Here is a 22,413-nt window from a genome sequence, read left to right on the forward strand (position 1 = left end):
TTCTTTTTCTAAATATTGATTCTACTTTGCGAAGCAATGCTGTGATCTTCACGCCTGCTTGTTGAATGACCAATCTTTCACCTCACGTCTGGGACATGTAGACTTCTCCATTATATTAAGCATATAATGTAATTCTACTACACTGGCATGTTGTGCACTAAACATACCGGGGGATAAACATTATTGCTACCCCTGGCATACATAATGCAGCTTGCAATTAGCAATAACTATAAGGAGTGGTACTCCAGTTTACTCCTGCCCCCGTGGTATGGACCTACGGGGTTGCGGCGGGACTGGATCTAATAGGTGGCCTAACTACATCCATTGTTGGCGCTACAGAAACATTTATGTGGGAGCCGTTTCTTGAGGATGTTTCACCTTTGAACTCAATATACGAGTCGGCTATGCCACAAACATAAGGTAAGTGGCTTTATTTAAAAAAAAAAAAATTCACCTGGTAAGTTGTTTGTCATTTTCACCCCGCCACCCCTGGCTCGCCCCACCCCACTACCCGCCTCGTTTTCCGCATGGGCGCTACTGGTATCTGCTCTGGTCCTGAAGCCATTGGCTCCGAAAGTAAGACAGCGCCATGCTAATTCAGCACTTATATTCCCTTCACACAAGATCTCTATTTCACTATACGCCGATGAAATCCACAAACTAGTCTGAACCTTAGACTCACTGCCATAGGTGACTTCCCACTAGAATGGTGCCAGGGCATGGTAAGATATATAGATATTTGGATTCATCTTCATATAACTTTAATCAATAATGAAACTTATGGTAAGTTCCTTACTACGGTTGAGGATAAAATAAACAGATGTATAACACTTCCACTATCTATGGCAGGACACATTGCCTAGATGAACATGGCGATGCTTTCACAACTTCAATATTATTTCCTTATTTAATTTAACATGGGCAGGTAAGCAGCCTCATTTCAAATGGGAGATGTGAGGAAATGCCCAGTTTTCAGGATGCAGCAACGTTTTGCCCTCATATTTCAGACTGATATTGCCACCAGGCCCTAGTGGATGTGCTGCGATCCCTCAAAATATGTGAACGATTGGCTAATGCCTGATTGGCATAATTAGCTTACCTCTAAGTCCCTAATATATGGTATCCATTGTACCCAGTGCTTGTAAATTCAATGACCCTAGTGGAATGCACCACTTATTGTGCCACCACTACAGGAACAAAGTTAAAACATGGCTCTATGTCTTATATTGCATTTTATTAACCACATTGGTGCTAAGGCAATTCCCGCTGGGTGCTGAACTCTCCAGATTTCCATTGTTCATGACAAGGTCAGTTCGTCATCAGCACAGGAGCAGTGCACTGCATGACGAGCTGACCTTGTCATGAGCATGGAAGGGGTTAAAAAGCAGAGCATGTTGATTTTATGTCCTGTCTTGACAAAAACTCGTCATTGTCATTTTTCACTGTCAGAAAGCTAGTAATGCCAATTGGATAACATTGGGTTACCCTAGCTCAACAGATAAGTGCTAACTTACATTTACCACCATCAAATATAGTACTTCAAGATATCAAAGTAACCGTTACATTAACCCGGACTTAGTGTTAAAGCAGGATTGAAGTTAACTGATAATGTGGAGGTGCCTTTAGAATGTCACTACTTTCTAGCCCCAACTTCCTAGCAGTCTTTTTGCTGAATAACTACAGCAGTTGTCACCTGAGATAGCCTGCTGCCCTCCTGCCAGGAAGTGTAAAGCTCCCTCAGGATGGGTAGAAAAGGTCATTTGATGGGAGAAGGTGTGACCTGCTCCTGACAAGATGACCAGTGGGCTGTAGCCACAGATGGCCCTCTTCAAAGGGGCAGTGCCTCTGATAAGCTAATGTGAATCACACTATAGCCTGCCTTTTCCTCTATGGAGATAGGCAGACTGGCACCTTCCATCACAAAGGGAAAACCTGTTGCAGAATTGGTTTTCCAAGAGCAGCTCATCTTGCTGGGCACTCTTCAGGGGTGTGCCCATAGCTTTGACCAAGGGAAGAAAGGTTCTTATATCTTGGATTTGGCCAGAGGGATGCACCAATCCCACCAGAGTGATTTCAGAATGGGTAGGGGGCCTGCGGGAATTTTTCCCCACTGACTAAAGAGTCCTCTCTACCCAAAATTTGAAAGTGGCATAAAAGTGACACCTCTTGGTGTCAGCCTCAGAACACTACTGGACTTGGAAGGAACAAAAGAGGGCTGCACCTGCTGAACCCTTAGACTTCAGACAGAAAGGCTGCACTGAAAAAGACTGCACCTGCTGAACCAAAACAGGACTTCAGAAAGAGAAGGGTGGCTCCTGCTGTTGCCTTCGTGAATTGTAACCCGAAGGGCTGGACCTGCCTTCACTTGTCCAAAAGGGCCAGTGAGTGGACTCCAAGGCTCCTTGACTTGCCTCTTGTTAAGCTATAGGGACACAAAAGCTAAAATAAGCCCTGTACCTGCCAAGGGCCCAGCTACCCAGTTACCACTGGAGTTGCCCTGGGCTCTGCTGGTGCAGCCATGAGATCAAGTTCTAGCACCCGAGAGGTGCCCCTTAGATGCTGGATCCTTGCTTGTGCTAGAGTGTCCTCTTTCTCCCCACCAAACTGCAACTTGTGAGCTTAAAGCTAAACGAGAACAGTTTCTGGCACGAAACCAGGGCTCATACACTGCCACTACTTTACTGGTTCATAGGTAGCCTCAAACACCAGTCAAACACCAAGATTGCCCCGGACCATTGGACTTCCCCTGTCCGTTGACGTCAAATCCAATGCTGGACATATTTTACAGAGGAACCAGCTGATGAGCCTGTTGATGAGAAAAAGAACCAGAAAAATGTCTAAGTGTAAAGGTAAAACTTCAACCGGAATTAACCTGGCCCTAGCATCCGACCCGCGTGTCATAGCAGTTGGGCTTGAAACTCTGACTTTAGCACTGACCTTCGCGTTTTAAGTTCATAGGCTATCACTACAGGTGAACTGCAATAATTTATCAAACTTTTTGAGTCAATTTCAATGATTTATCAAAAATGTGGTTCTCTTCATTTGATTTTTGTCATGTTGGTGTTTATTTAAAGATAAAAATATAGACCATTTTCTTAATTTGGAGAGGGGTTTTTACTGTGTCGCGCCTCTAACCTAATAACTATTTTGGTCCAGATAAATGCTTTACACTTGTTTTCCTTTGAGTTAAGCCTGACCTTTATGCCACAGCTACCCAGGACTGAGCTAAGGTTTCATTCAGAGCAACCTAACTGGACCTGATACGGGATAGTGGCATTATTACCTGGTGAGGTCTCACAACCACTCCAACTAATAGTCCACTTTTTGCATAGGAGATACCAACCCTACCATACCAACAGGGCAGCTTTGCTCTCCTGACTTTGAGCTGTACCCTTTTTGTGTATAGGTGCATTTTACTTACTGTTGGCTACACCTTCAACCATATATGCCAAATCTGGTATTCAAAGGAAGGCTGCGGCAAACAGATCCTATTGGCAGAACTAATTTGTAAGATTGCCCTCAATATATCTTGGAGTTTACATCATAGGTTGTCCCCTTCAGAGCCTGGGACACAACAAGAAGCAGAGCAAGCCTCCATCTGAATTATTCACCTGAACTACCACTTTTAGGACCTGAGACATGCCAGTCACCCTAGTTCAGGACTAAATTACACGTTGTTAAATGTGGAGGTTTTTATAAAGATGGTATCTTTTTTACACTCCCCATGTTTGTATGTAAGGACCATAGTCTCTGTGTAGCTAGTAAATCAGTGGCCCCAGGCTTTTCTCAAGAACCTCTTGGATTTTAGCCCTTTAAGGAAATGCTAAATGCCAAAATACCCAGATGTTTGCTCATAATCCTATATAACACTGCTCATGAATCAGTACACGTGTGTAAGACCAACCTAAAAGTGAAATGGAACACACAGCTAACAAATCCACCATCAGAACAGAAATGGACATACTGTTGTGCGGAAATTGGAGAACTATTGCCAAATAGTAGGCTGGGCCTGATACATTTTAGATATTTGCATAAAGCCTACCACATTTCACTGAGTTTGTGGAAAAGTTGCCTCTGAGAAAATTAAAATTGTCAGCATTGACCGCACCAGACTTTCTGCGCTTGACATGGACGTTTCCTGGTATATATCAATTCTGACAATCAGTGGGGTAAACTATTTCTACTATGACAAATCTCATAATACCATTCAAACCAAACCAAAGCTGGCCCTGCTAGGGTGGCTTAAACTAATGCAGATTTAACTCAAAGCCTATTGCATCAGCATTGTTATTGGCAAAGAGAGCAGTTGCTGAACGTTAGGAGAGAAGTCACATACCCACACTTGGAATGTGTCTGAAAGATCTCTTATATTTCATTGAACAACTGGACGTGTTGCTGACATCCCTGAAATATGTTGGCTCTTTTGAAAGAATATCTACTTGCAATCCCTGTAAATGTAACAAGAGAGTCACTATAAGGCAAAATATGAACACTGGAAGAAGTGGGCACTGCTCATTTGAGATGTTATGTGCATTTTATGAAGCAATATCATGCTTCATAATGTGTATCAGCAATTTTGAATTATTGATTGCTTTTGGGGAAAGTTGCCATGACATCATGTTATCAAATATTGGCTTGTAACAAATGTGATTGGCACTGTTAGGCGGCGATTACATTCCATACGATGCGCTTCCTGAAGGCTATGTGACCTGCTTTTTAAATTTTGGTACAATAAAAAAATACGTTTATGACAGGAACATTATTAGGGCCACATTGGTTTCTCGGCCAGTGATTCGTGGTGGTGATGCCTCATTGCTTGTTTGACCTCAAGGGGGCCGGGGCCACATGCCCCGGACTTTCTTACTGCCTGGTGGCAGTACAGATCTGCAGCGGATTCCCATGGCACGGGACACCTCATTGATTGTGGCCTCACGCAACACCTTACCGCATGCCCCAAACTTCAATTACTGACTGGAGGCAGTTCAGACCTGCAGCGGATTCCCATGGCGTGGGACGCCTCATTGATTGTGGCATCACAGGGCTGGACAACACATACTCCTGACTTCCTTTCAGCTTGAGGCAGTACATATCTGCAGCAATTTCCCTTGGTGCAGGACGCCTCATTGATCGTGGTCTCATGAGGTGCCTTACCACATGCCCCAGACTTCCTTACTGCCTGGAGGCAGTATATATCTGCAGCAGATTCTCATTAACCTTGGGCAATGAATTTGTAAGTTGTGGAGATTTGATAACTAAAACACGGAACTCATGCAAGAATTCCGCTGCGCAATTGAGTTACCTACTGTACCCACATGCCTTTCGCAAAACAACTTTACCTTTACATGCTCTGAAGCATATAACCAATTCACAAAAGAGAACTTTGAAAAAGATCAGGCAATGAGAGAGGTGATGATTTTTGGGTCACCTCTTACCTAGAGGGAGGGCAAGCAGATGCCTTGAACACACGATTCGGTGGTGGTCTCATCCTCCTAGGACCACCCCAAGCAAAGTTATGGGCAAAAATACAGTGCCATCCAAAGGTCCAGCAAAGCATTATGGGGCAAGATTCTAGAGTTTAGTGGATATTATAGGATTAGCTCTACACTGAGCCCCAGAGCCTGCCCCTTGAGGAATGTTTTGATATTGGATACTATAATATTCCCTGCATTCTAGAATATTGTCCCATAGTGCTTTGCAGGGCCTTTGGTTGGAATTGTATTTTTGCCCACACATGTGCTTGGGGTGGTCCTAGGAGGATGGGACCACCACCAAATTATTTCAGCATGATGTGCTCTTTGTGTTCAAGGCATCTGATTTATCCTTTCCCTGGGTTAGGAAGGATCCCAAAATCATCACGTCTCTCACTGCTTGCTATTTTTCATTTTCACTTTTGTGAGATGGCTATATGCAATTTAGCATGTAAAAATAGAATAATTTATTATTTAATTAAAGGCACTGCTTGCTATTATTTTCATTTTTGTGAGATGGCTATATGTATTTAAGCATGCAAAGATATATATATTTTGTTTTGTACTAAAAGTATGTGAGAATTCTGTTTAAAACTTTTATTAATACAGGATGGTATAGTGCATGCATAAACTTTGGAAAAAGCTACTGCACCCGCATTCCATTGATATTTTTTTTTAACATTTACATGCTACAAAGCATGTAACCATTTCACAAAAGTTAGCTTTGAAAAATATCAGTCGATGAGAGAGGTGATGATTCTGGGGGTCACTCCTTACCTGGGGGAGGACCAAGCAGGTGCCTTGAACACACAGAGCATATCATGCTCAACAATTGTGGTGGTCCCATCCTCCTACGACCACCCCAAGCAAAGTTATGGGCAAAAATACAATGCCAACCAAAGGCCCAGCAAACCATTATGGGGCGAGATTCTAGAGTTTAGTGAATATTATAGTATTAGCTCTCAGCTGAGCCCCAGAGCCTGCCCTTTGAGGAATGTTTTGATATTGTATACTATAATATTCACTGCACTCCAGAACAGGGCCTTTGGTTGGGATTGTATTTTTGCCCATAACTGTGCTTGGGGTGGTCCTAGGAGGATAGGACCTCCACTGAATCATTTCAGCATGATGTGCTCTCTGTGGTCAAGACATCTGCTTGATCATCTTCCTAGGTTAAGAAGGACCCCAAAATCATCAGGTCTCTCACTGCTTGCTATTTTTCATTTTCACTTTTGTGAGATGACTATATGCATTTTAGCATGTAAAGATAGAATTATTTATTGTTTAGTTAGAGGCACTGCTTGCTACATTTTCATTAGATGACTATATGTAAGCAAAGATAATTTACTAAAGGTATGTGAGATTTCTGTTTAAAATCTTTATTATTACACAACAACAAGCTAATGCAAAAACTCTGGAATATGATACTACACCCACATTCCATTGACAAAACAATTTTACCTTTACATGCTACAAAGCATATAACCAATTCACAAAGTGAGCTGTGGAAAAATATAAGTCAATGAGAGAGGTGATGATTTTGAGGTCCCCCTAACCTAAGGGGAGGACCAAGCAGGTGCCTTGAACACAAAGAGCATATCATGCTCGATGATTGTGGTGGTCCCATCCTCCTAGGACCACCCCAAGCAAAGTTATGGGTAAAGATACAATGCCAACCAAAGGGCCAGCAAAGCATTATGGGGCGAGATTCTAGAGTTAAGTGAATATTATAGTGTTAGCTCTCAGCTGGGCCCAAGAGCCTGCCCCTTGAGGAATGTTTTGATATTGGATACTATAATATTCACTGCACCCTAGAATATTGTCCCATAATGCTTTGCAGGGCCTTTGGTTGGGATTGAATTTTGTGCCCATAACTGTGCTTGGGGTGGTCCTAGGAGGATGGGACCACCACCAATTGTTCAGAATGCTCTTAGTGTTCAAGGCATCTGGCTTGCATTAAAAAGTCATTAAGAACCTTCGTAGGTAGCGATTCACTGTTTGCCCTTACTAAAGGACATAAATATGGGACATTTCCTGCATCTCGGACTCAATGTCCCACAAGGCAGTTGTTACACGCTCCCCTGGGGCGTGTGTCATACTTGATGAATAAAGTAAGTAAATGAACACAGATGCACTTTTCAATGCATGCCTTGCTGCCCAAGAAGAAGGGGCTGCTGCCCTGAGACGCGTCAGCAAGAATGTTTAAATGTGAGGCATAAGGGGGAGCTGCATGTCACTAGGTGCTGTCGAGTGACTTCCTAAGCGCAAAGCACATTGGAAAACATATATATGTAGCTATGAAAGGCACTTTGATGGATAATGACCCATGTGGCACACAACCCAAGGGAACTTGGTTGTCACAAAGACAAGGCTTTTACAAATGTAAGGTTTATTTAAACTCTGACAACATGGAATAACCACCACAAGTTACTCTACACCCTTTGGAGGGCCAAACAAGGAAATTATTAAATCCCTAAACTGCAAAACCGATCATGTGGTGTATGTGTTGGAGTGCCCATGCAAAATGAGATATATTGGCAGTACTATCTTACCAGGGCATAAACGGGTACTCCAACACATACGTGAAATTAAGAACCATGATCAGGCTTACCCAGTGGCGCGCCACTTTCAAGAGAAACATGAGGGCGATCCCAAAGAACTTAAATACTTCATCATAGACTCGGTCCCCAGAAACAAACGAGGAGGGGACAGGGAAAAAACACTCAGGCGACAAGAGATGCATTATTCTTAATTTGAATAGTAAGCATCCTAATGAAGTTAATAGCTCGGAGAAGCTGCATGCAGGTCTATGAGTTAGTTTCTAGTTGCCCGATAAATTTAGTCACCAAGATTCCTATGATTGTCCAGTCATTGATATAAATAACTAATTTGTTGTGAAAAAATCCAATAAAAGTGAAATAAAACATAAACTAGAGATAAAAAACAATAAGAATAAAAATAAAATAAAATAAAACAAAATAAATTAGAGTATAGATAAATAAAGTGAGAATTATTAGGACAACACATAGGATATTTCGCCAATTATAACAACGAAGACTGCCGTTTTTTGTACATATACCTATATAATGAATTCCCTTGATACACATGTATACATATTTTTTTACTACCACGTTTTTTTAACTTTGCACACTTTGCACTTTTTTCTTCACATGGACATTTGCACATCTTTGCTATTGTTTGCACAGACTACATCCAACCATAGCAAAAGTTTGGATTTATCCAAGTATTGTGGCTTTAGTATAGGTGGTTTCTAAATGTAGGTTGATAATATACAGTGGTTTAGAGTCCACAAATGTATTTCACATGAAATTACTTAAACATGAATTTAAACTACATATTTATAATGACGATTTTAAATGTGTTGATGTTTACAATATTTATAATACATATTTATGAATGTATTTATAGAAATGTATCAGCATTTATACTTATATATTTTTTATATAGATTTATTTATTTGTAATCTATTTATATTTATATATTTATGTATGTATATTTATGAATTCATGTGGTGCATTCATAGGTGGAAAACACAAACACATACCAATGAATTGCAAGAAACAAATACCCACTATGCTTGAAAATTAAGAAAATCAAGTACCACTTTTTGCTAATTAACTAATAGTATTCATACAGATATAATGGAAGTCTATGTGTATTTTAAACAATGGATCTTAAGGGTAATGCACAGCACTAATTTGCACAGCAATCACTTGTAGTATGTTCTTCCAATCAAAATGACTGTTAAAAACAAAAAAAGAGAAAAAAAGTGTAACCTATTTAAAATACCGCCATTGGTAGAATTGCGTCATGTGATCAAGTCCCCCAGGAGGGATGAAACGCGTAATGGCTGCCGTTTGTTTGTGAGAGATGCCTAAAATAAAACTAAGCGGTATTTAACAAGAATCGTGTGGTCCGTGCTCTTCCATTCCAGGTGTTGACCAGGGAAGGAGAGTATTCTTGGATATATATATGTGTATATTTATATAAAGTCAAGTCAAATGATCTTTATTCGGATAAAAATATCCATAAATATATATATATATATATATATATATATATATATATATATATATATATATATATATATATATATATATATATATATATATATAGAGAGAGAGATATTAATGTTAATGAATAACGTCAGATTAAGAGTTCAATATTATTTCTAAATTAGTAGGGTTATTCTAATATGTTATGTGAAGTACTTTGCCTACCGTTGACTGCAGTGAGAACAATAAATGTAACCCCTCTGAAGTCCAACACTTTCCTTACTGTTGTAGAGACTGGAGTGGGAATACTAAATCCTACCCCTTTGAAGTCCAACACTTTCCCTACAGTTGAACAGACAATACTGGGAATACAAAATTGTGCCCTCTGAATAGTATATGCAACCCCTCCGAAGTACAACACCTTCCCTACTGTTGTGCTGTTTGAAGTGGGAATAGTAAATCAATCTCCTCCTAAGTCCAACACTTTCCATACTGTTATGCTATTTGGAGTGGGAGTAACAAATTTAACCTCCCTGAAGTCCAGCACATTCTGACTGTTGTGCTGTTTAGAGTGAGAATAGTAAATTTAACCTCTCCGCAGTCCAACATTTTCCCTACCTTTGTGGTGACTGGAGTGGGAATAGTAAATATAACCCCTGCAAAGTCCTAAGCTTTCCCTACTATTGCTGTGAGTGGAGTATCAATAGTGAATTGAACCCTTCTGAAGTTTTAAAACATATATTTTTTTATTGATTTCATAAAGCATTAAATACCACATTTTTAAGACAGGATTATAAAAAAAGTCATAAATATACTAATCATATGATCAAAAAATCAGGTAATTCAATCATTATCATAAATAGGCATATACCCCAAGTTAAAGTGCAAATCAATCTTTCCTGATATCAGAAAACTATGCAACAAATATAAAATCCATATGTGTTTTATAAAAAAACAGGATAACAGTTGCTTGACCAGCTAAGCCCTCTGATTTTTCCCCTCCCCCATTTTTTTCAACCCTTCAGCCATTCTGTTACCAAGGACCAAATCATTTCCCCCCTGTATCTATTTACTAAGCCCCTTAAGTTTATATAAAGATATCTCCTTATTATATACACACACTCAATTTGGAACACTTGGAAACACAACTAACATCCAGTACAAATCTGGAAAGCATAAATTCTGTTCAAAATCTATATGAGTGGCTACAGGAAGCTTTTGACATCCTAATACCACTCAAAACCACACAACAGAACAAAAGAAAAAAAGCGCCTTGGACAAACATAGAAATAAAAGACACAAAACAACAAATTTGAAAGCTGTAAAGTACCTGGCTCAAAACAAATGCCAAACAAGACAAACTTCACCTACAGAAAATTAACAGATTATACAAGTCGGCTATCAAAAAGCTAAGAAAAGGTACTATTCAGACAGAATTCAAAACGCTAAATGTGCAAATAAAGAATTCTATAAAATACTCAATGAATTTCGCAAACCAAATTGCGTAGAAGGAACTCATCCTGTTACTCAAGATTTCACAGACAAACTGGCAAATCATTACAAGGACAAAGCAGACACACTGGAATCGTACTTAAAACAGAAACAAAGCACCAGCACTAACCCTTGTACAAAACAACAATCCAAGAATGCTCTAATCAAGCCTCTCCTTTCCTTCCAACACATCTCACACGATGAATTGATGGACCTGGTCAAAGCAAGCAGGCCTGCCGGCAGCCCTTCTGACCCCTGTCCGCCACAAACTTCCAAGGCAATTCTTTTAACAACCTCTGCTGCCACTCCAGTAAGAAGAATCATCAACGATTCCTTAACTACTGTAATATTTCCAGAAAAACTCAAAAACTAAGGCATACGCCTTTTACTGAAGAAAACAAACTTGGACCTGCTGAACCCTGACAACTACAGACCCATTACAAAATGGACCGTTCCTGGGCAAACTGGTAGAAAGATCAGCATTCGCTCAGATGTCACAATTCATTGAAGAGAATGACATACTTTCAGACTTTCAAAGAGGATTCCGTCCGGGAAGAGGCACTGAATCTTCCCTCCTTGCCATCTGGGATGACCTAAAGAATACAGTTGACCGCAACGGGGTTGCTCCGCTACTCCTATTGGACCTCTCAGCTGCCTTTGACACAGTTGACCATGACACTCTGAAACAAAGACTCTATGAAGCCGGCATAGAAGGAACTGCTTTAGACTGGATAGCATCCTACCTTCGAAACTGAACTAATGTAATCCATACCCCACCTTTCTCGTCCAAACCATACTCCACAAAAGCAGGAGTCCCTCAAGGTTCTATCATCTCGCCCATGCTTTTCAACAGCTACATGAAGTAATTATCAGTACTGATCAATAAATTTCACCTCACGTGCTATAACTACGCAAATACTCCTTCAACTGGAATGCCCCAAAGACATTAGAACATCACCAATTTTCAGCTGTCTCAGAGCCGTGGATCAGTGGATGACCTGGAGCCATCTCAAATTGAATGCTTAAAAAACTGAAATACTCACGTGTGGCGATTAGAAACATTACAACCCGCTTGCCGCATGGCCTAATGAACTGGGATCACTGCCTAAAGTATCGAAGGAAGTAAGAAACCTCTGAATGACCATGGACTCCAAGCTGTTGATGAATGCCCAAGTGGATAAACTAGCAAGATCAAGCTTTGCTACAATAAAAAGCTGCAACGAATGTTACCTCATTTGGGATTTCCACACAAGGTCCAAGCTACCATCTCCCTTGTTCTGTCCAAACTCGATTACGCCAATAGCCTGCACCACGGATCACCTTTAACGACCATGAAATGACTACAACGGATTCAGAACTCGGCTGCCAGACTACTCTTGCATATCAAACCGCGAGACCACATCTCCCCTGCCTTGAAAGCCCTGCATTGGTTACCGGTTGCTGGAAGATCCACGTTCAAGCTGCTTTGTATCACCCACAGAGCAATACATGGAATGGGACCACTCTTCATCAGGAATAAAATCACCAAACAGATTCAACAAAGGAACCTCTGCTCTAAAGGAGCATCTTGTCTCAAAATCCCAACATACAAGACAAAATGCATGGGTGGCACATCCTTCTCTGTTCAAGCAGCCAAACTATGGAACTCTTTACACCCCAACATAAGGTCCACTGAATCTGTGATAATTTCCTTTATTGAAATGTCTAAGCCGGTCCACATTAAAAAATGTTATTAGGGCTAGCATTGTTTAGAAAAAGCTCCTTCTCAACAATCGAGAGCACAGGCAACATAATCACTGGTTCACTGCCTCCTTTAGGCTCCTTTTCAATAACTGGGTACAAACTTCCTAAAAAGGCTCCAAGGGAGACTGCAGACTTCACATCCATCGCCTGCTCCTTACATTCTGTTGATCATTTCCCATCCAAAAGGTCATATTTTTCTTTCTGTCAGGTTAGCCTGAGAAAGGGTTTTAGCCAGACGTTTTGTCAAAACATTTATAGGCTTTTTCTGTTGTCTTGTAAGATAATGGGCTCCATAGACATGGCTGCCCATTCCTTTGGAGGTCTTGTAGTTTCAGCCCCAGTAGCAGAATGAGCACCTGTGGCTGCCGCAGCATCTGGATGCTGCCAAGAGTTTTAAGAAACACCAGGGTTGGTGCTGCTGCAGAGCCCTCCACACGAAGCATCTCCCAGTGATAGCCTCACCACAGACCACATACTTTCCGGGTCGGACCGGGGTTTCCCAAACTTCTGTTCTCACAGTATCCTTTAAGTCAGGGGCAAGTCCTCTTTGGCCAACATAATGGAAAACACTAACTGTTGATTTCTGTCTTTTTCAATTTAAAGTCTAGAACTCCATAGTTTGTCTGAAGCTCTACACCCTCCACCATGCATTAGATCCCACAATTAAGGTTACAGAGTAGATCCTTTCCCAATTGATTGACTGGGCTTGCATTACAAATTGATGTTCCTCTAATAAGGGATCTATATTTATAGGAACTTTAACTGAAATTGAATTTATGATTTGTTTAATTGTAACACCTACAACTAGGACTTGTTTTCCAGCGAGGGGCAGCTTTGGTACTTCTACTGCCCTCACTATAGAATAGGAAGCTCCTGAGTCTATTAAAAAGAATACTTGGTGGACACTCACCTCACTGTTTATAAATGGGCCACTTTGGTCTACCTCATAGACAGCACCAAGTATGCAATCTTCCTTCCCTCTAGGGCACAGTCATTGTGACTGGTCAGACCCTAAGCCTCCAGAAATGGCAAATGTCATAAACTGTTGGAAATTGGGTTGCAAATGTACTCATGTTTACTCTATGAGCTTGGGTCACATTCAACCTTAGCTTATAAGGGATCTATATTTATAGGAACTTTAACTGAAATTGAATTTATGATTTATTTAATTGTAACACCTACAACTAGGACTTGTTTTCCAGCGAGGGGCAGCTTTGGTACTTCTACTGCCCTCACTATAGAATAGGAAGCTCCTGAGTCTATTAAAAAGAATACTTGGTGGACACTCACCTCACTGTTTATAAATGGGCCACTTTGGTCTACCTCATAGACAGCACCAAGTATGCAATCTTCCTTCCCTCTAGGACACAGTCATTGCGACTGGTCAGACCCTAAGCCTCCAGAAATGGCAAATGTCATAAACTGTTGGAAAGTGGGTTGCAAATGTACTCATGTTTACTCTATGAGCTTGGGTCACATTCAAACTTAGCTTTCCCATGTGTTGTTGCATCATTGGGGCTTAGGGTACATTTGGATTCTGGGGTATTTGCATCTTGCATTCTCGAATAGCATCAGATTCATAGTTTGCATTTGACCATCACTAGACATCCAGTTAGAGTTCTATCTATACTCTCTTTTACACAGCTCACACTTACACTAACGACACCGAGTAGACTTTTTGAGGGTATCTACTTCCATCCCAGTATTCAAATACAAGTAACACATACAAAGTAGGGCATAGATACTAAAGCCCAGCATGCAACCCCCTTGGACTCAAAATGGACACAACTCTGTGACACAAATACAGTAAAGCTTGACAATCCAAATCAGCGTTCTATACCCCTACTGATACTCAAACCTAGGATACTGTAACCGCTCAGGAATACCAGACCCCTGCCGATACTCCGAACTGGACCATGGTCTTCAGGAACTTGGACTGGGCTGGGGCTAATTCTAACTTTCTCTGGGGTCAATTTCAATGTCGTTGAACCTCTGAAAAAATATCCTCTTTTTTTTGTACCAACTGATGGAGTGCGATTTTCTGCACCTAATGGACCTCAGGTGCATCTGTAAACCTCAGTTCTGCTACTGGTCGACTGGATCATTGGTTTTCATCAGCGGTGTAAAGCTTGAGAGCAATCAACAATGAATACCTCCCAGGTACAGTAACATTTATTTGGGTCCACATGAACAACACAGAGTAGTAGTTTCAAACCATCAGGATTATTATCAAATTAGTCATGGTACATGTTTCCATTCAACTTCTCATTAGTAAGATTACCATTCAATTAGTCAATCAAATCAATATTCAAATTCAAATATAGTTGAGCAAATGCAAACATGAATCAATCAAGATAGCTATAAATGCAAGCAAGCTAGCTTCAGTTCCTTAAAGAAACTTTCCTAAATCTAAGCTAAAGTACCTAATCAGCATGGGAAAGACATCTAGCAACAGGTGCCAATCATAAGGAGTTTAAAGTTGAACCTAGTTAAGGTTTACAATCAGGCTTGGAAGTAAAGTAATAGCTCAATAGTCTGTATAACTAACACTAAGGACACACAATTAAAACATTTGACGACAAATTTATTATAGTTTTGCGTAACCCTTGCACTACACAAGGGGTCGTAACGGTGACGCAAAAACCTTAATCAGATTTATCTAGCCACACAAAGCCACCTTGTATGGCACTGAGTGGCTTGATAAATGTGGAGTAACGCAAGGCAGCGTAAATTGCTGCCTTGCATAACTATGCCCCAGGGAGGCATTCCATGCGTAGAGCAAGGTGTTTCCAAGCATTCACCCATGGATTTTGTTGCATTCCCAGATTTACCAACACTGGTGACCCTGGAATTGGATCAAAATGCTCAGCCTTCCCTCGTTGATTCTTCTTTCTAAGTGTGTTGCGTTCTGCAGCACAATTAGAAAGAGAAAATTGTTTTTGTGCAGGAAGGTGTCCCTTTCTACACAAAACAATCCTGCTTGCAATGCAGGCACCCTTGCAGCATAGTGCAAGAGTGCCTGCATTGGTGCTAGGCAGCCAAAAGTGTGCCAACGCTAGGAAAGGACAGGAATGCCCTGTATCATGTTAACTATGGCACATTCCTGCCCTTTCGCGCAGCGCAGTAAGGTGGATTGCTGCACTGTGTGTTATGATAAATCTGACCTTTATTTTCACCCAAAACTCCTTCCGACCAATGCAGAATACCCAAGAACCATATAAGAATCTTTCTTTCACATCTTCGACCATAAGGAGCATTTAGCTGCTTGACCTTGGATGTACCATAAGTGTGCACGGACTGGTACAGGAGCCATCTTCTCATACCCAAGGCGAAACGACAAACTATCCCAATTAAAACACCTATCCCTGACCTTCATAAAGGCTAACAATAAAGTATGCATCTAACCAGAACATGTTAACTTGCTTCTGCAGCAAGAACAAAAATGTGAAAGTAATATATAAGAGACGTCACGTTTAACATGGGGCATATTAAAGGCCTCTTGGGATAAGTATAAATTAAGAAAACAAACAGGAATACTTTGAAAAACGAATCATTATACTTACTTACACGACGTGCATCCTTTGTGAATATATGTGAACACACATTAACACACAGGTTAACACTTGACTAGCCTAAATTATGATGTATAAAAAGATCTGTTGTTTCATCTCTATGAAAAAATCATAAGGGAAGCCAGTTTTCTCTCAAAAATGGTTCCTCGAAACCCAAGATCAGCACGTGTCACAGGGTAAAATCACCTTAGAACATACCACAATTCCAAAAATGAGTAAGGTACCTCCATCAAGTGATTTATATTGTGATTGAAATGTGCTATCAACCTTTATATGTGCTCTTTTTGTGACCCTCCAAAGCAGGCTTTCAATGTCATACATTTCAATGAGCCCTGTAAGGCCTGCTACAACTTACTGTCCATCTTGTAGCCAGCCAACCAAGATTGACTAGTAGCCTTTAAATTGGATAAACCATACATATCCCAGGAGACATATTATATTTAGTGTCACAGCTCATAACAGGGGTTGTACCTGTTCTGTATCCCCCCAGGGGATTCAGATATTACAGAAGGGGTTATTGACCCTTGTGCAGCAATTTCTGTAACACTGATAGTGCTGGCACACACACAACACCAAAGCTATCATGAGTGGGTAGTCCCTATTTGAATGGCGAAGTGACACTTAGGAGGTGCACTGAGATTACACCACAAAAATGTGGTACACTTTCAGGGCAAGTGGAAGTGGGGAAGAGGGTCCTATGGAAGCCCCAGATATCCCCCTGCAAGTGGGTGCAGTCACTTACTGCACCCACCTTCATGGGGATTTCAGTGCTCTCTTCAAAGCCAAGGTGGGCTCCTGCCTACACTGTGAAACACAGAGTGACTTATAAGCAGTCCCTCTGTATTTCACTGAATGCGCTGGTAACTTGGCAACACAACTTTGCAGGTACTCTGGGGGCAGTGTATTTATCATCCTAGGGAGCACTCTCCTGGTCACTGCCAGGTGGACCCGTTGAAAGATGCGCAATGGTCCAAACTTAGACAATACACCAACCATATTTATAATACGGGCCCAGATATACCTAACTAACCTCTTTGTGACTACATCGAATCCTCCTTTAAACACACTTTTCATAAAATGGCTGAACAGATTTACTCCAAATACTGAAAAGCACACTTTCTATATAAAGTTCTAACTTTTTGTAAACATTTATTTCATTGAGTTCAGTGGTTTCTTCTGTACAGCTTTAAAACTTTCTTATGGCAAATAACATGAGGAATCAAAGTTTTGGATTCCCTCTTTTTCTTAGCCACTGGTCACAGATCACCCAGAAACTTTCCAGAACGGAACTGTGGTAAAATTACTTTTGTGCTGATTTGTCAAAAGGTGCCAAAGTTATTAGTAAAGCAAAAAATACTCTTCCTATGGAAACTCTGGCTAAATGATAACTAAACAGCCATTACAACGACTGTGTAAAAAATGCATATCATCCATCACTAAATGTACTTGTGATCACTGTCTTGTACCTCTGGCAAGAGGTACAATTGTGGTATGGTATGCTTTATGTACTTAGCTGTACCCCACAGGAAGGAGCACCTCCTCAATTCAGGTCTTGCTGTGTGTTACATGCCTGGAAAACAATTGCTAATGGAAAAAGGCCTGTTCCTGGTGGAAATAGCTGAGCCGATCTAAATGCTTTTTACTGCATCTAATTAAAAAGAATTGGAGTTTTTGTTATTTAAGCAAATACAAGTTGGGGAAATTTACAATTCAATATAAACGGATATAAATTAGAAGTGAGTTCCAAAATGTACCATGAATACAATTGAGTTTTCTTTATAGCAGTTCCTTAGATATCTTATAACTGATGCCAGTAAGCAGAGCCTAGAGAAACTGTAGTCAATCTCCTGGAAATTGCACCAGGTAGACTATTGTCAGCAGCACTGAAATATTTATTTTGACATTGAATGGTGAGAGAAGAAATGCTGTCCTTCGTGTGCCTCCATCCCACTCTATCTGTTGACCCATCTGCTTTGGCTCATGAGATAAAGAGAGGCTAGGGCGCTCGACCTCGGACCTGGGGATCTGGGTTCGAATCTCGGTAACGACGCCAAAACCTCCTGTGATTCTGGGCACATCACTTAATCTCCCCGTGCCTAAAATGAAAGTAACTGGAAACGTAAAATGTAACGTAACTGGAAAAATATGTAAAGCGCTCTGATACCTGATTCGGTTCGGGTCTAGTTCGCGCTATATAAAACTCTGCAAAGAAAAAAAAGATAATTGAAGGAAACGGGTGTGAAGTATGGTAATATAAACAGATGCTGAAAATCTGTACTCATACTCCACCCAAAATTCTTTAGTTCTTATGCTCTGCTCATATAGCTACATAGTTCAATCCATCTGCTTCCCTTCTTTGATGCGTCCTGGTATGTTTCTCATGATCTCACTTTCAATCTCTACCTTTGTCTTCTTTCCTCTTCCATCACACTAACTCTCTCCTATCTCATTTAGGTGAAGCGATCGAATGCTACCAACAAGCTTTTTTCGCTGCATTCCCTGGTACATGTCCCCCTCCTAAGGATACTTGCTATTACAATACAAAGTGGGGTGAGTAAAATAATTATTTGCGTTCACAACATCTTATGACATTACGTTTGTGGTATGACCATGATCATGCCCCCCAACAGACTATTGGAAGATGAGAGTAGGTTTGTTTTGGAAGAGCAACAGGTCACATGTTTATTACTTAATTGGGATTTATTTTACCGACGGTCAAGGGGCCTATCATTGATGTTGAATGACCTATGACGTTTTCAAAAGCTGCTTTTTGTTTTCTGGACTCACTGTCCAGATGGACAATGAGTGTTAACTGTCCACTTTATGTGATAGCATTGCTTTTTCCCACATCCCTTTGTTGTGACTTCAGTGGAGTCCAGACAAGTTCTTTGATTTGTCGATCTACATTTGAGACTTCTGTAAATCTACTGTGCCACACCACTTGGTTTCTGATACATGTGTGCACCCCATCTGTGCTCTATCATTTCACTCCCTTTCCAAATGTATTGATAATGTAATAGAAACAAATCCTTACCCGTGTGTAGTCCGTGGACTCATTCAGCATGTAGACACCTTGGTTTCCTTTCTTTTGCCTAATAACCTACCAAATGGCTTGTTGTGATATTGCTCCTTGCGCGGTTTACTCTGCTTCCTGGCATCTCTATCCAGGGTTTTGGCTTGTCCTGTGACATTGGGATCCAGCATTGCTCTATACAGTATCAGCTCTTTTCTCTCCTTTAAACCTCTGCATTGTTAGGCACCCTGAATATTGTCGTTATCCCCCAGCTATATTACCATTAGGCTTTGTAGTGCATGCCATTTATGCTTGATAAACACCACAAGTGAATCCAGGATCATAATTCTCTTTACAGGTCTATGCTCAATAGTTGGTCATGATAAGGCTTGTTTAAATAGTGCATCATTTCTGCATCACAATTTTCTATTTCTAGGAACACAATCCCTCCAGCACTTGCATCTTCCAGTGAAATAACTATATAGCCTGGAGTCACCTGGAAGTTTTTTTTTTTATAGATTGTGCTACACAAAAAAGCTGTGTAAATGAAAATGGCCATAGTTGAATTCTTAAATCAGAATATCAATACCAGATAAAAACGAAACTGATATAAATTAGTCCCACTTTCACATCTGGGTGGGCAAAAGTATATGTCAGACAATAACATCTTGAATGGGATCAAGCCTTATCTTTGAAGAAGAATTCGAGCAGCATGTCTCAATATTTTTTTCATTTGAGTTTTAAGTCAAAGGGCCTTCAATAAGAGTTTAAACAAATGACCGCCCTCTACTCAGGATGAAAAGGAGCAAAGATTGAAGTTAGTGATGGCTTTCAGGGTTTAGAGCTGTGTGACTCCGATTCATAACAGTGATTCTGGATTCTGGATTGGGCATTGGACTAGGGTATACTGGTTTTCAAATCAACCTCTCAGGCTTTTTCATTCTCTGTGATCCCTACTCTTTGGTCCTGAGCATAAAAGTGGGATTTGATCCTCATTATAGCTTGTGATTAGAGTATCTACTCTTGGATGCTCAGTGAGCACATACAGAACAATACATTTTATTGTGTAGGAAGAACACTATTTTTTTGTTTAGTATCTTATTTGCTAGATATCACTGTTTATACAAAATTGCAAAATAGTTTTAGGATTTATTATGGATGTGCTACTTGGATTATTCTATGTTTGGAGTGATTGTTGTCATGGGTACACGTCTGTGTTTTAGACATTTCAATAATACAGTTAATATCCGCTGTTGACGAGAAGTCTTGTGATATCTCACACCCCATTGATTTATTAACCTGTACACACTGGGGAAGCAAAGGTGCACTACATGTCCTGCTGCCACTTTGTAAAAAGCAATAAATGATTTAATTAGAACCAACATAATGGCATGGTAAAGAGTTGCTTTTAGTGGCTGTAGGAAAGTGGAGTATTATGTTGTGATGCTGGTTAAGCCACGACATGCAATACTAACACAATACCCCTAGGATGGTCCTTGGATTCAAAATAATAAATCCTTAGCTCAGCCCTCAGCCCTGGGAGTGTGGCAAAGAGCAGTCAGGCTTTACTAGAGAAACGTGTTAGGCATTTCAGAGTACCAACCTGGATGATAAGTAATTGACATGAGTTTAAGAAAATCCAACACCAATTTATACAAATAAAGCAGATATTAATATGAATTTAGACACAAAAACAAATACAATCAGATGCGTATTATCAGTGTTAGGGATTTTAGAAGCAATAATTAATCAGCACAATTCACTACAGCAAAACTTGTTTTTGTTTTTTTAAGTTTCAAAGACCTTTATTGGTAGGTTCCAAGGGTGCCTACAACCAGTATTGGCTGGCAGCATCATAATGTCTCCGTCAAGTAAACAAAGTAAAAGTACATAACATAAACATGATAACACAGCAAGTCGCCTACAACCTCTTCAGGCCGGTCGCATTGGACTAAAAGGCACTGTGGCATTTACCTAGCAGGAGCAACAGAACACAACATCCAAAAGAATGGAAAGTAATAGAGGTCGTGGGTATGTCATAGATATATCTCTTGCCACTCTAGGTCGGCACGCGGCTATGCTCTCCACACCAACAGCATTGCATATACTAACCTCCCCTCATGTATAGCTGGTACTCATGCAGGCAGGCAGATTCTCCTCCCGGGTCCCCTAACTCCACTATCAATTACACCCCCACGGGGGACTCCGCCATGTAGCCCATGTACACGGCACACCGGCAACTTAGGTGTTGACATCTAAGGGAGTATGCTCAGTATTGTACCTATAGATGCACTAGCTGTCTCCGCCCTGGGTCCTCAGCTGCAAGTAAGCTACTAGTGGCGACCATATGTCCCTAGGTCTGTATGTGATAGGTAATAGCTCAGCATACAGGGCAGACTGCTCCTGGCAGTGTATCAGATCGTTGAGCCAGTCCTTAAACTTAGGTGCTCTACCCCTGCTCCATCTACAGGCTACCCGCCTTTTAGCCATTAACAATGCCAGTGCCGTGTATCGGCGGTATGCTAGTGGGATATGTTTAACATGGCTCAATAAAGCAATCAGTGGTGTGTCTTCTATGCATACATTGGTCATTTGGTTCAGTGCTGTAAAAACATGTTCCCAGAAATCGTGTACTGCCGAGCAGCTCCAGGACAAGTGTAAGAAATCGGCCTGTGGAGCCTGGCACCTGACACACCTATCATTATCACGAAGACAGTATTTGTGCATACTGACCAGGGTGTGGTAAAGTCTGCGGAGATATTTATAGTGTATAATCCTCAACCTGCTGCTGGCCGATATTCTTTCAGTTTGCGAGCAGCAGTATTCCCATTGTTCGTCCGTTATGGGAGTGCCTAGCTCGGTCTCCCATTTTGAGCGGGATGGTGTAGCTTCAGTATGTTGTTGAGTGCGTATGGTGCGATAGAGCAGAGATACTAGCCGTCTCGGCGACGGTTGCTGTAAGAGTGTCTGCAGTGGTGCAAGTAGCGGGGGTTCATCCGGAAAGTCTACATGCAAGGATCTAACACCTTGCTTAAGGCGGATGTATAAGAATACATCTAGTGGCGTGCAATGAGCAACGCGAAGCATGCTGTCAGAAGTACGGAATGTTC

At 40.9% G+C, this 22,413-nt stretch overlaps 1 long non-coding RNA gene across 1 annotated transcript in view; it reads left to right on the forward strand.

The window, feature by feature from the left end:
• The window catches only part of LOC144766854 (uncharacterized), a 114,890-nt gene that overhangs the window by 11,439 nt on the left and 81,038 nt on the right, over positions 1-22,413 (forward strand). Inside the window, exon 3 of the long non-coding RNA XR_013597957.1 lies at positions 18,745-18,840. This is a non-coding gene — a long non-coding RNA (uncharacterized LOC144766854). The remainder of the gene's footprint in view (positions 1-18,744; positions 18,841-22,413) is intronic.

This window comes from Lissotriton helveticus, chromosome 7 (assembly GCF_964261635.1).
Source record: "Lissotriton helveticus chromosome 7, aLisHel1.1, whole genome shotgun sequence".
Lineage (NCBI taxonomy): Eukaryota > Metazoa > Chordata > Amphibia > Caudata > Salamandridae > Lissotriton > Lissotriton helveticus.